The sequence below is a fragment of the Nicotiana attenuata genome, unplaced genomic scaffold (genome assembly GCF_001879085.1).
Source record: "Nicotiana attenuata strain UT unplaced genomic scaffold, NIATTr2, whole genome shotgun sequence".
Lineage (NCBI taxonomy): Eukaryota > Viridiplantae > Streptophyta > Magnoliopsida > Solanales > Solanaceae > Nicotiana > Nicotiana attenuata.
The window spans coordinates 35,556-47,026 of record NW_017670973.1 but is presented as its reverse complement, the minus strand read 5'-3'; positions in this window follow the sequence as shown (position 1 = coordinate 47,026).

Genomic DNA, 11,471 nt, shown 5'->3' with positions numbered 1-11,471 from the left:
CCATTATTATCAAAACCCTAGGTTTTTACCTAAACTCACGATTTTCACTAATTTACATGTTATAATTTACCCATAATCTATATTTTTAAAAAAAATTGTGTAGAAGTTACTTACCTTAAAATGCTAGGTGAAAACCCCTCTCAAGAAGCTCCAAAATCACCCAAGAAGTGAGAGAAATAGGTTAGAAATGGCTTAAGTCCCGTATTAAATGAACCCTTATGCCCAGCGATTTGCACTTCTGAGGCTCAGCAGCCGCATCTGCAGAAAGTCCTTGCAGATGCGGTCCTTCCCCTCAGCGGGCCCTCACTTATGCGACCAGCAGCTCGCATCTGCAAGCGCTTCTAAGGTTCGTGCCTCTCACCTGCGATCCCTGTCCGCTCCTGCAATGTCCTTATTCGCACCTGCAACGCTGCAGGTCCTGCACTTGCCCCGCTTCTACGGTCACTCGGTAGTCCATGATAAGGCGCTTCTGCGGTTAAAGGCTTGCTTCTACGAGCTCGCACCAACGGCTGGCCAAGCGCAGGTGCGATTACACTAGTAGCTGGGAGCTTCTGCTGTTGCTCCAATTTCCAACTTGGTCCGAGCCTCGTCCGATTAATGCTTGGGGCCCCTGAGGCCTCGCCCGAACATACCAAAAAGTTTTGAATCATAAAACTCGCTCAAACTCTCAGAAAGCACAAAAAAATATCAAAATTAAGAATCACACCCCAAACCAATTGAATCAAAAATATGAACTTCAAGTTCTTCAATTTAGCCCCAATGTGCCGAAACGTACTTAAACAACTCGGAACGACACCAAATTTTTCGTGCAAGTCTTAAATAACATTACGGAACTATTCCTGGCCTCAAAATTCCATTTTGACCTCGATATCACCAAAACATACTCCAAACCAAATTTAAAGAACTTTAAAACCTTCAAAGAACCAACTTTCACTATTAGGCGCCGAAACGCTCCCGGGTCATCCAAAATCTGATCCGAGCATATGCCCAAGTCTAAATCATCATATGAACCTATTGAAACCGTTAAATCCCGGTTCCGGGATTGTTTACTCAAAATGTTGACCGAAGTCAAACTTAGCCCTTTTAAGGCCAAACTATGGAACTAAGTGTTCTGATTTCAACCCGAACTTTTTTCAAATCCCAAACTAACTATCCCCGTAAATCATACAATAGTAAAAAAAATGTATGGGAAGTCTTATTTAGGGGAACATGGTTCTAGAAGGCAAAACAACCGGTTGGGTCGTTACACTATTTCTCTTTGAAGTATCTTAACAAAGGTCATAAACTATAATAACCCGGCCAGTCATTTTGAGCATTTGCACTTTGCTCGATTGTTTGAGGGCAGGAGTATCTCCTTATGATGTATTATGACTTGTGTTTATCGTCAGTTTTGGTTTCCGGGTGATTCAAAATTAGTTTGGAAGAATGAATTTCATTGTTGAAGCTTAAAGTTGGAAGAGTTGACCAAGTTGGACTTTTGTGAATTTGACCCCGCAACGTAATTTTGATGGTTCTGTTAGGTTCGGATGGTAATTTTGGACTTGGGCGTACGCCCAAATTTGTATTTGGATAGTTTTAGAAGGATTTGGCACTAATGGGCGAAAGTTGGAAATTTGAAGGTTTAAAATGTTCATAAGTTTGATCGGGAGTTGACTTTGATGGTATCGGGTTCAGATTATGGTTCTGAGAATTGGAATAGCTTCGTTATGTCATTTGAGACTTGTGTACAGAATTTGGGTTCATTCTGGATTGAATTGATATGTTTTGGCACGAAATTTGGATGTTCAAAAATTTTAAGTTCATTAAGTTTGTAGGTGCGATTCGTCGTTTCGACGTCGCTATGCATGATTTGAGGCCTCGAGTAGGTCCGTGTCATGTTATGGGACTTGCTGGTATATTCGAGTAGGGTCCCGAGAGGCTCAAGAGAGTTTTGGATCATTTTGGAATTTTTTGTTAAGGTTGGTTTGTGGCAGGATCTGCTGAAATCGCACATGCGACTGGTTTTGCGCAGGTGCGGTGGTCATAGAAGCAAAAGTATGGTCGCACCTGCGATGACGGCTGAGTTGGGCCACATCCGTAGAAGAAAAATTTATAGTGCGCCCGCGTACTCGTAGTAGCGAGAATCATGCGTGCAGGAGCGCACGTTTGTGGAGATGCGCATTTAGTTGTTGCACCTGCGATATCGTAGGTGCAGATATTTTTCTGCATGTACGAGGTTCATTTCTCCTGCTGATTCCGTAGAAGCAGACGCCATGTCGCAGAAGAGACGCCGCAGAAGCGGCTATCATCATCGTAGATGCGAAAGGGCCTGGGCAGAACCTCTATTTCGTGTAGGAATGGCAGGCGGTGCAAGGCAGTGCGGGTGCGGGGCGGGTTTTGTCTGGACCCGCAAAATTTAAACATGCCCCGCCCCGCCCCGCATAGGATTTAAACCCGCATTCACCTGCCCCGCACTCCACCCGCGTTCACCCGCCCCGCCCCGCCCCGCCCCGCACCCGCATTTTTTTTAATATAAAATTTCTTTCTTTTTTAGTAAGCTAGACTTAAATCTGATTTTTTACTACATAGGCAAACTTTTTACGTGTTTATATTTTGGCAATTACTAATTGGCCATACTTTTATGTGCTATAATTATCTGTTTCCTCTTTTCACTGCATGTGAGAGGCAAAGTGATTTTATTATTGAATTGAAAGCTTGTCTTTTACAAAAAAAAATTAATCTAGCCGCAAAGTTAACATGTAATATGGCTTCTTTATTTCACAAGCTTTAGATAATTTAGCCTTCTTTTTATAGCTAGCAATTCACAAGAAATTAAAATAATAAAGTTGTTCTATAAATTATAGGGAAAAACTGAAAACTTTAGACCTAAACAGCAGTTGAACCAATGGGACCAAGAAAATAACATTATGTTGTAGAGGTCAAATTGCATAAATCCCAAGTAAAGAGGTGTATTCAGAAACAAAAAACAACATTATAAGATGCAGAAAGATGTAATTTTACAAAATATGATAAGAATTGATGCTACAATAGTCATACATAATTGCAATTGCAACGAAACCACAAGTATTAAAAAGCATGGATTATAGTTGAAGGTTTACTTTTTAAAAGATTATTTCATATCATTGCAGACAAATATGCAACCCAACCCTGTGCAATCATAAACTAAGGTTAAGCAACATCAAATAAACTTACAGAACCAATTTTCTTTTAACATTTCAAGTAGCTCAAAATTTTGACTATAATTCAAAGGCAGATGGATATTTTACGAAAGCAAGGAGCAGAATGAAGGAGATGCAGCATCTAGCAATGGATACAGAATCAGAAATCAATGCCAGTTGAATTAGATCCCCACCTGCAACCCGCCCCGCCCCGCATTTTTTTAAAAATTTAAAAATTGATCCCGCCCCGCCCCACAATCGCATAATCTCAAACCCGCACCGCCCCGCTACGTTCAAACCCGCCCCGTCCCGCACCTGCACCGCCCCATTGCCATCCCTAATTTCCTGGGTTAGAGTCATTTTATCATATTTTGAGATTTGGGGCTTGGATTGAGATGATTTTTGAAGCAATTTTGTCACGACCCAAACCGAAGGGCCGTGACGTGCACCCAGTGCCTAACTCAATCGAGTGCCAAGGTAACATATCCTTCTTATCATACTATCATGGGTAAATGGGCCAGAAGGGCCGTAATGAGATTCCAGAATAAAACATAAGGAAATACTAGACATAGGACGGCCCAACATGATATAGAAACTTATACATGTAACATACGGGCCTTTAAGGACGACAAGATCATTTGTACACTAAAAATATAGGCCGACAAGGTCATACAATTATCTATATATAGGAGGACTATCAACCTGTCTATCAGGACCTGCAAGCATGAACATAGTGTACCCAAGCAAAAGGGACGTCAGTACAAATAAAGTACCGAGTATGTAAGGCATTAAAAGCAGTGTATAAAAGACATGAAAGAAACATGGAGTAAAAGGCTCAACCTGTATGTCTGAATAGCTTTGTGAATCATGAAACATTTATAATGTTATGCATGTGCGTAGAAATATCATATTATGCATAGGTATATGCGTCCATAACATCATCAAGCTTATGAGGGCATCCCATCATATCATCTCGGCCTATGTGGGTGAAATCATCAACGCATAATAACTGGTCAGGTGGTGGTGCGTTTATAATGCTGTAACCTTTCCCCGTACCCCATATACATATAATATACGCCTATATAACGCCATTTGGTCATGGGTTAATGTACACGTATAAATGAATGCAATGCATAATGAAGTAAGTCAATAAGATCTCTCGAAATGTCATAAGATCATTATGTCTTCGGATAAACTTTATCAACTTACGTATTTTCTGAGACCCATGGACAAACGATATAATAATAGAACACATGGAATCAAGAACATAGTCACTCCTAGTACTTCTATGAATAGAGTGATTTATGAACGTTGCGCGTTTGTTTGTTTCATTTTTATCTTATGGATCATGCCAAAAGGAAATAAGGGATAGCCTTAACATACCTTTGCAATCTTCTCTCCAATCGTCAACCAAGCTCAATATGATCTTCTTACATCTACAATGAGTAAACTGAGTTTATCGTCATCATATAACTGTTGTAACTCTCATATTCCAAAAGCAATATTCTACAATAAAACAGATAACACCTCCTCTACTTTTAGTATATCCCATAAGTTACTAAAAGTCACTAAACAGCCCAAACAACAGCAGTATAATTCACAATAAGCTCTTTGATTACTTCAACAACCATTTTAAGCGACAAGCTCAATTTACAATTAATAAAATATAATTTAATCTAAATCCTTTTCCATGAATCTTCCTACAACATCTATACTATCATACTTATGCTTACCATATTATTTTCATCCCAAAACAACAGAAGAATAATCTTTAAAAAATAGTCCACACGCCTAGCACCTTAACCTTTATCGTCAACCTCTTATTTTTATGTTATCTTCTTCAATCAACTTAATTAGCACAATGATAAGCTTACCAACGGAATCCACAACATAAGCAAACTATTATAACAATTTCCAGCCACAAAAAAAAAAGATAACAATTCCTTATGTCATGTCAATTATTATCTCATAGATTTTGACTCAAACAACTGAACCAACACGTGATTAAACTTAAGCACAACCAAGAACATTATTTATTTACCTTTGGTAGTAGATAAAGCTTGAAATTCCCAGCTGGTGTAGCTCACAACAACCCTCAATCACACCACAACAGTATAGAAGTTGTATTCTCTTCTTAAATCAACTTTTGTGTTCAAGTTGGTGTGTAAACACTTGTATTTCCCATTGAAACTCTAATATATATGAGGGAGCGACTGATTATTACCTTAATAAACAAGAACACCACGAAATATGAGGTAATTCACTTGAAAAATTCTACAAAACAATCACAAGATGAAGAAATACGATCTAGGAAGCACCACCAGATTTCTAGATTTGGATTCATGTTTTTATCTTTGGATTTCACTCTACAATCTTGGAGGAACTCTTGTAGATCATATAGGAGTATTTAACTGCTTTGGTCGAGAAAAATGAGTTAAAACGACTTAGAATTGACTTATATACAAGCTGGAGTTTTACACCGACTTTGTAGGTCCCACAGGAGCTAACTGCGCAGTCTCGGGAAAACACGAATATCTCTCTACTCCAATGTCGTATCGATGAACGGATAAATGAATAGAAACTAGACTCCTAGACTTCAATTTGCTATGTGAATCATCCCTTAATGCCAAGTATATTGGGAGAAAAACTCAGCTACATTTGACCTAATTTTCAGCACCTTATGAATGTAACTTTTGATGACCTTTGCCAACTTTTGTTCCACAACTCGCTTGACTTCAAAACGTAATACACGAATATCATATGAATAAAATAACTCATATAATAACCTCCTCATTATGTTAAGAACCCTTGTCTCACTCCAAAAGTACAAGTTATAACATTCCAAACTTGTCAACTTTCAACGAAACTTATTTCCTTCAATTCGTTTAGCTTCTAAGCTTTCCAACCCTCTTGGTAATTGTTATTCATGATACTAAATATTTGTAACCTCCAAGGTAACATGATTAACTTACTTTATGTGCTTTCAAAGGCGATCTCATTTCTGAACTTACATCAATTGACTTACGATGTACTCTCATGTACGAAAATTTGGGGTGTAACATATTTTCACCATATGGATTGGGGTAAGTGTTCTCTACTCGGTTTTTGTTACATTTCGTGAATAAATCTATGTTTTTTATAATTGGATTATGAATTTTTAAGAGAAATTTGGGGGCTTTTGTCTAAAGTCTCATAGAGTGAATTTTTTAGTTTTTAACATTGATTCAAAATCGGATTTGAATGGAACTAGTATGGTTGGAGTCGTAGCTAAATGGGTTGTCAGATTTGGTAAGTTTCATCGGGTTCTGAGGTGCGACCCGGATTTGACTTTTTGGTTGACTTTAGACTTTTGATTAAGGATTCAACCTTTATCGATTGGGTTTGTTTCCTCTGGCATTATTTGTTGTTCTTGAGTTGATTTGGCTAGTTTTGAGTCATTCAAAGGTTGGTACGTGCAGGATGATATATTTTGAGCATAGTTTGGCATGCTCGGTATTGATTTTGGCTTGTTCGAGGTAAGTATCACTTCTAAACTTGGTGTTGGGGCTATGAACCCCATGGGTCTACATAAATCCATGTGGAGTAGTTTTATGGGTCGAGAAATACTCACCATTTTCTTTGATTTGAAGGATGGTCTGACCTGTTTATCATTAGCACAAGCATCACAAATTTTGGCTTCCCTGAATTTTGATTTTGGCTAGCCAAGGATCAGGTCCTTGGTAATAAGTTTGTTCAAACACAAAAAACCTAACATGTCCTAGGCTCTTATGGCATAGGAAAGAATCAGTTTCAAGTGCACCAAGACATGATAGTTTATTTTCAGGTGTATTTATTTTCAGGTGTATACATAATGTCATCTTTATAAATATTTTTGTGCCTTTTTCATTTGAGAACCAAGTTTCCAGAATTTTCATTTGTAACCATATAGTTTTTAGAAGTGAAGAGAACCTGGTTCCCTTAGTCATATATTTGAGATACACTCAACAAACTACGCTTTAAACGTTTAACACAGTACATATTTCCAATTGCATGAGAGGTGGACTTACCAACTTTATCTGTACCGATTATATTACTGTAACGACTTAGCCGGTTATTTTGTGTATTGTAGCCTTGTTTCCCTATTTATTGCCTTCTATATGTTCATTTGTGGTTATGTGACTTGCTGAGGTGGTTGGTTTTGTTCGGATGAGTTTCAGAGTGAAATGGGACACTTAGTCCCAAGGTTGGAAGCTTAAGTTGAAAGAGTTGACCAGAGTTTGACTTTTGTGTAGACGACTCTGGAATGGAGTTTTGATGGTTCCAATATCTCTGTATAGTAATTTTGGACTTAGAAGTATGTCCGGATATTGATTTAGAGGTCAACAGGTCATCTTGGATTAAATTGGCGAAAGTTGGGAAGTTGATGGTTTGGAAGATTTAGAGGTTTGACCGAGAGTTGACTTTAATGATATCGGGATCGGATTTCAGTTCCAAAAATTGGAATAGGTCCATTGTGTTATTTATGACTTGTCTTCAAAATTTGAGGTCATTTAGAGTTGGTTTGCTATGATTCGGCATTAGTTTTAGAAGTTGTAAGTTCATTAGGCTTGAATCGATGTGCGATTCGTGGTTTTGGTGTTGTCTGATGTGATTTGAAGCTTTAAGTGAGTTTGCATTGTGTTTTGAGACTTGATGGTATGTTCGGGTCCAAGGGGCCCCAGGTGTGTTTCAGATTGAGTTCGGACTATTTGTTCATGTATTGGAATTGATGGTCTCAGGGCTTCTGGTTTCCTTCTTCGTGTTCACTAAGAATAGGTCGCGATCGCATAGAGTCCTTGCTTGCAGATGGATTTTTGCTCTTGGGGTTAAGTAAGGATAGGATGCATTCGAGGAAGGTTGGGTGATTGTGCATCGCAAACGTGTGTGAAGCATCGTGTTCGCGTAGAAGGAAGGAGGGGTTGTGTGGTGGGACGCGTTATTCATCGCGTTCGCGTGGACTAGTCTGTGATCATGAAGCCTGGCGATGTTTGTGAGCTGGTGGAATTTGTTCTTCACATTCACCTTCACGTGGACTATTCCATCTTAGCTTTTATAATTTATTTAGTGAATTAGAGTGAAGAATATGAGAGATTTTTGTAAAATTTCCTAAAGTGAAAATTGAGGATTTGAAGGTCGATTTGGATAATTTTGGTATGGTTGGATTCTTTATTGAATGGGTTTTCGGATTTTATAAGTTTGGTTAGGTTTCGCGATGTGAGCCAGGGGTTGACTTTTTGAGGTAACTTTTTTATTTTCTTTAAAGATTATAACTTTATTATCCGGAATAGTTTTTTATGATTTGTATTTATGGTATTAAGTTAATGTGGCTAGATTCGAGCTATTCGGAGTTGAATTTTTGCGGAAAAGGCTTACTAGTAGGTTGATCTAGTTTGTTTGAAATAAGTATCTTGCCTAACTTTGTATGGGGAAACTACCCCTTAGGTTTGGGTTGATTGTGCTATTTGTATTATGTGAAAGGCAGTGTACGCAAGGTGACAAGTGAGTACACGGGCTATATGTAATATTTGACCGATTTAAACTATTTAGACTCTTTCCATGCCTTTAATTGAATTGTCATAACATGACACATCTTTCATCGTTAATGTACTCTTACATTTGTTAATCTACTCTTATATGCTTTATTGATGTTGTAGCACTTGTTCTACCTATTACTTGTTATATTTGCTCTCATATGTTTTAGTTGAAGTTGTTATTTTCCTTATAGACTTGTTATCTCCTTATTGTTAAATTACTCTTACTTGAGGTTGTCATTTCGTGGAACATCTTGTTGTGATGTTATTGGTGTTGAAGTTGAAAAAGTCGTTATTATATTGAGGTGAAGTAGTTAATTTTTGAGGTATCTTTCCTTGTTGAGTATTCCTCATTCATCTTGTTGTTGTTGAGATTATTATATATATTGTGGTTAAGCTATGAGCTATTTGTTGTGGAAATATTGATATTATTTTCTTTTTGGCAAGTTGTGTCATATGGGCACTTGTGGTCCGACTTATGATTGTGTTGTGAAATTGATACATATGCGGTAGTATAAGGCTAGGGGTTGAAACACATGCATTAAGATAAGGTGGGATTGATATGCGTGTCACTAGCAGCGGAACTACTTGAAGCCACGAGGTGTGATATGGTGAGCTAAAAGGTGAGTAGCTATTTCGTATAAATAATTTTAAAACTAAATGTAAGGATCCCACAGTGATATAAGGAAAGATTGTGATTAACATTGAGAACTGTGAATACGAGGCGGTACCTCGGTTGTGATTCTTGTTGTGCATTTCATATTAAAAGAGTTATTGGTTGAACGGATCTTGTTGCTTTTATTCTTCCTTGTCTTACCATTTTTGTCCATATTTGATTATTTGTGGTTCTCGATTTGTGTTTCCTTCTTATTGGCTTTTTTCTTAAAATTCTGCAATTTACTTACGTTATTAAACTACTTGTTATCACTGATTTATCTGCTTTCCATCACTTCCTGTTATTATATTATTGTTCTGTTTATCTTGTCCTAGTAAGTGTCTTAACTTGGCCTCATCACTACTCTAGCGAGGTTAGGCTTGATACTCACTAGGTACCGTTGTGGTGTACCCACACTACACTTCTGCAATGTTTTTTGCAAATCTAGGTACATAGGCTCGTGTTGGATGCTACTGAGTGATTTGGTACTTCTGGAGACGTCAAGGTATACCTACCTGATATCCACAAGCCTAGGAGTCACCTTCTCTTACCCTCACTTGCAGTACTTCTGCTAGTAAGGATCCCGCAGTGATATAAGGAAAGATTGTGATTAAGATTAAGAACTGTGAATACGAGGCAGTACCTCGGCTGTGATTCTTGTTGTGCATTTCATACTAAAAAGAGTTATTGGTTGAACAGATCTTGTTGCTTTTATACTTCCTTGTCTTACCAGTTTTTGTCCGTATTTGATTATTTGTGGTTCTTAATATGTGTTTCCTTCTTATTGCCTTTTTGCTTAAAATTCTGCAATTTGCTTACGTTATTAAACTACTTGTTATCACTCATTTATCCTCTTTCCATCACTTCTCGTTATTATATTAATTTTCTATTTATCTTGTCCTAGTAGGTGTCTTGACTTGGCCTCATCACTACTCTGCCAAGGTTAGGCTTTATACTTACTAGGTATCGTTGTGGCGTACTCATACTACACTTCCGCAATGTTTTTTGCAAATCTAGGTACATCTGCTCGTGCTGGATGCTAGTGAGTGATTTGGTACTTCTGGAGACTTCAAGGTATACCTGCCCGATGTCCGCAAGCCTAGGAGTTACCTTCTGTTATCCTCACTAGCAGTACTTCTGCTAGTAAGGATCTCGCAGAGATATAAAGCCCGACCATTTATACAACCTTAACCGATTAATCACAGTGAATAAGTAAATTTTCACAACTAAAATACCAGGTTAAATGTGAAATCCTGAATTAAATGCTAACATTCGAAAACCCAAAATATAAAATACTAACAAGCCCACGGAATCTGGTGTCACAAGTCTGAGCCTCTAATGCAAGAGTATTAACCTACTACATAATGTTTTTCTAGAATTGTGGAATACAAATAAATAAAATAGAAGGAAGATCAGGATTGCGAACGCCAATTTGGAGCTACCTTAAATCTCCCGAGTGTGATGCTAGGCGGAGAAGATCTCACTCAGCCTCAGTGGGTGCACCTGAATCTGCACACAAGGTGCAAGGAGTATTGTGAGTACTTCCAACTCAGAAAGTAATAAATATAAATAAGGTCTGAGGATAAGAAATCCTAAATAACACAAAACAAAGCTATAAATACAACAACGTGAACCAATAGCATAATACAGTAAACGTTGAAAACAATTATAATAAAGTCACATCAGAATAAGAATAAATGACAATTAAATATGCAATGCAACACATAAACCGATACTCTCCAGTACCCCGCTGCAGCATACCAGTTGCAGGGTGCTAGGGTGTTCTCTAAAATTGACTTGAGATCGGGTTACCATTAGTTGAAGTTTAGGATTCGGATATTCTGAAGACCGCTTTCCGTACTAGATATGGCCATTATGAGTTTCTAGTGATGTCCTTCGACTTGACGAATGCCCTAGCGGCGTTTATCGACTTGATGAACATGGTGTTCAGGCCATACTTTCATTCGTTTGTCATTGTCTTCATGGATGACAATTTAATCTACTCACGCGGCCTGGAGGAGCACGAGCAACATTTGAGAGTGGTGGTTCAGATATTGCGGGAACAAAAGCTATATGCTAAGTTCTCTAAGTGTGAGTTTTGGCTAGATT